The sequence below is a fragment of the Capsicum annuum genome, unplaced genomic scaffold (assembly GCF_002878395.1).
Source record: "Capsicum annuum cultivar UCD-10X-F1 unplaced genomic scaffold, UCD10Xv1.1 ctg77373, whole genome shotgun sequence".
NCBI lineage: Eukaryota > Viridiplantae > Streptophyta > Magnoliopsida > Solanales > Solanaceae > Capsicum > Capsicum annuum.
Genome location: NW_025887762.1, coordinates 1 through 4162, shown reverse-complemented (window position 1 = coordinate 4162; position 4162 = coordinate 1). Strand labels below are relative to the sequence as shown.

At 36.4% G+C, this 4162-nt stretch overlaps 2 pseudogenes; one reads left to right on the top strand and one right to left on the bottom strand.

Moving 5' to 3' along the window:
* Positions 1-152: 152 nt before the first annotated feature.
* LOC124894778 lies at positions 153-3455 on the bottom strand (annotated as a pseudogene).
* Positions 3456-3602: 147 nt separating this feature from the next.
* LOC124894777 lies at positions 3603-4158 on the top strand (annotated as a pseudogene).
* Positions 4159-4162: the final 4 nt, after the last annotated feature.

Genomic DNA, 4162 nt, shown 5'->3' with positions numbered 1-4162 from the left:
ACACCAATTATGCTTACGATATATGCATCTCACTCATTTAATATAAACCGTTTACATTGTTGAATCATATGAGACGCAACACTTCGGTTTATACTAAATTAGATTTTGAACAACCAAATTTTAAAAACTACAAAAAATCTAAATAGAGACTGCCAAAATGAATGTGTCATGATCTTGTCCAAGCTTTGTTACAGAGAACAAAAATGTTTCTTTTATCATATTTTGATTTGCTTAGTTCCTCAATTCATCCAGTCTTGTTACCTTCACTAAGAGAGCAGTTTGTCAATTGCAAAAAGATAACCACCTACAACCACAAAGGATGCAATTCCACTCCGTGCCATCCGCAATCCCAAGCCACGAAATAAGATATTCCGATCTGCAGGATGGATCCCGGTCAAACTCTCAAATCTCTTCCCGGGAAGTTGCCATTTGAGAAATCCTCTCCATGGATACATACTGCACATAAAGAGTGTAAAAAATGAGGATACATCAGGTCCTGTATCGGCTATAATCCTACTAAGTGAATGCTTCAACTACTTTTGACCCGTTATCCTCACTTACAGATGCACCAATTATACGGTTGCAAATATACATTCTCGTCTACTCCATCATCCAACCAAGGACTACCAATACTAAACCCCATAGAGGGGAATGGGATAAAAGTCCACCTACAAGAGAGAGATCATTTGCAAAAGACCTATCAAAGTCGGATGATTTTGCACCGGGGCTGTAATTGCCACATTATGAAACAAAAACGTTTGATATCAACTAGTGAATTCCTGCATAGATCCTGTCAGACCAGCAGCACTAGAGAAAAGCTATACACAAACCAAATATAGATGACTTAAAAATTACTTCAGGCTTGAATAGAGCGAAATAGGTACAAGGGATTCGTATAGAAAACCTTAAAGAGTTTAGGATCGAGGTGTTAATTGATAATATTGACTGTTGACATTGTGCACATAACCCAATGGAATTGACCATTCCAACTCCAAGGCCGATAAGTTGAATTGACCATAGAAATTTGTCCGACACCAACTCATCCCGCAGCATGTATACTCAGATTTTATGAGCTTAACTAACAAATACACATTGTAACTGTAACTAATAAGCTCTCCCAAATACTTATACGATATTTCACTACATGAATTGACCACCCAAGATTTCTTTGAGCATTAAGGTGCCCGGGTGGATTTTCATGTAGAAAAATATCATATAGATGATCAAATACAGATGATCGAATCCCTGGTAAGGCAACACACCTTGGGCAGAACCATGCATTGTGAACGAGATTTGGCAGTATCAAAACCATGAGAAGCAGCAGCAGCAAGTGAAGCTGAGAATCCAGCTGCAAGACTAACAGCTAAAGGAGACAATGGACCAACATCTACATCATATCTGAATGATAACAAGGAAATTTGTAAGAAGGATCAAAGTTATTGAATAGGCCATGCGTCAATCTTGGAATAATGAAGTGACAAAATAGATACTTCGTAATTCACATACAGAAATTTTATTCTAGGGGAGAATCGATTTGTCAAGCATAACGCAAGTTGAAAATAACATAAGGCTAATCCAATTAAGTTAAAGCAGAAAGCCTGAAAGCTGTTAGGAAACGTGCAGAAATAAAGCAAACCACAAGTAAAAAGAAAACAAGAACACACAAATTTACGTAGTAGAATGAGTATTTTCTGGATACACAAAACAACCCACTAAATGCACTTATATAATATGTGCATACAAATAAGTCGTAGGCTCAAAAAACATAAAGGTTCACGGGCCTATCGGCCCGATCCCTACGCTACCACCACAGACCCCATTGAAAATCACAAACATGGGTTGCACCGCGAAACTTTTTGGGCTGGATCAACAAAATTCGGTCACAACTCTAACAATCTCCACCTTTACACGAATTCTAATTCATAACTCAAACCCATTTCAAGACAAATTCTCCACCTCTTCCACAAAAGCCCCTGAGGGCACATCTTAACAACTAACACTAACCAAGTCCAAGCAATGCTCAAACTTGGCACTTGGTAGTGTCTTGGTCATCATATTATCATGAGTACTAATCTTGCTCACCACAATATCACCACTTGCATTAATTTGATGCATAAAATGATACCGAACATCAATGTGCTTTGCCCTCTCGTGAAACATCTGATCTTTCGTAAGGAAGATAACATTCTGACTGTCGCAAAAGACTGTAGTTAAGGATGGCCAATTAAACTTGTTCAATTAAGGATGGCCAAATTAACCAATTATTCTTTCAATTTTTGCATATTATTCAACCCTTTTTTATAACATCTGTACGCTAAAACTATGTGAATATATTAGTGATAGCAAAAAGCTCTAAATTTCATAATTCTATTTGTATAGTTGAGAAAATAATGGTTATGAAAACATATTTTACTCCAAAAATAATGGTGTTTTTTAATTCTTCTTTGTTGACATAGATAAACTATCAAGAACAGTTCTGGATATGGTCCAAAACAAACTGAGGATGAGAATTTATTAAAACCATTTATGTTGGAATATGGTAATGTGGCTTCTAGGTGGGCAACTATTCCGATGTGGTAATAACCTTTTTTTCAAGTACTTCATCTATTATTTCGGGCAATTCTATATGGCTTCTTTAACAGAGTGGATGTTCTAGAACTTCAATTTACAAGACAAGCACACAAACCAACATAATCATGCGAAAAAATCCTGCTTGGTCTAGGTTTGGATTTTCTGTTCAGAAGACTGGCAAAATGGTTAATAAACAGTTAAGCATCTGAAGAAATCATACCTTTGTAAAAAGCTGTTAATATTTCATAAACACCAAAGCGAGCTCCAAAACCCAATGACCTTCCAAGTTTCAACCACCCCACACCATTATACTAGCCTTCAATGGTCATAAAAGATTAAAAGAACATTAACATTTAAGATCGAAAGATGTCCATAAAACAGCCATCCATACGAGAAAATTTATGAACTTTTCATCGGTCTTTTATAAGACCTATAATGCATGCATTTCCCATTAAAGCAGTAATACAATTGATACATCATACATCATCCGAATAACTTTTTTCATGAAGCAAAATGGGAGAGCAGAGTAGCATCACTTCTGGTTACCATAAAACAAAAATAGCTGATTGAGTCACCTGAACTTCCTGACAAAGTTCTAGCCTTGTTGACGACATCAGCACCAGTGAGTTGTTTACCGCTACTTGATCCCACCTGCATTCCATTCCACAGAATATACAACCAAAGCACAATAAGACATTAAAGATGCTCCCCTCAGTGTAAGATAATACATTTAAGTGAATGCTCAGGGTAAATATCAATTTTCACACTTGTACAAGGGCCTTAAGGCTATCGAAAGGGTAACCGATGGAAGTGGCTAATTTAGAAAATCCTGCAGCAATAACTGCATGCGTTGCAAATATTGGATTGTTCAAAAGTTCGTTCATTTGATAGATTAACGTGGATAACTGCGTGTTGCAATTAATCATCTCCTCGAGTCACAATCAATATATTCAGAGATTCACAATTCCCTGCAATTCCATTAGATTGGCACAAAGAGTTAGTACTTCAATTGCGCTATCAAGTTGGTCACCATGAACGTTAACACTAACGTCGTTAAGAAAACTCAAGGGCGGAGAAAAATTGCAATCTAGCCAATTGACAATCAGAACAGTAGACATGTTACTTTCTCAAAACGTTGTTTAGGTCTTTTCAAAAAAGCTAGTGAACTTTGCATATTAACTGGTGCAGAAATTGTTATTTTCGTTCAGTCTTTAAAGCGCCAACATCTTTTCACTTTCGGTCATCCTAGTGCTGATGCTGTTATTGACCGTTATGTCACTAGAATATCATCTTCGTTGTTGTCATCATCGACCACTAATGAATTCAACTTTGCAACAAAATAACCAGTATTATTCTCATATGTGTAAAGATTTGGAAGCAGAGAAGAAGAAGAAAGAGAATATTGAAGAAGACAAGTTGGTGAATATTGATGACAATAATAATGGGAAATATTGGTGGAGTTAACCAATTGATACTAAGGGTATTGATGAACTTGAAGAATTTATGGTTGCATTGGAAAATTTGAAGAAGAACGTAACAACAAGGGTTGATGAATTGAGTATGTTAAATGGATCTTCTTCGTCGAATTCAA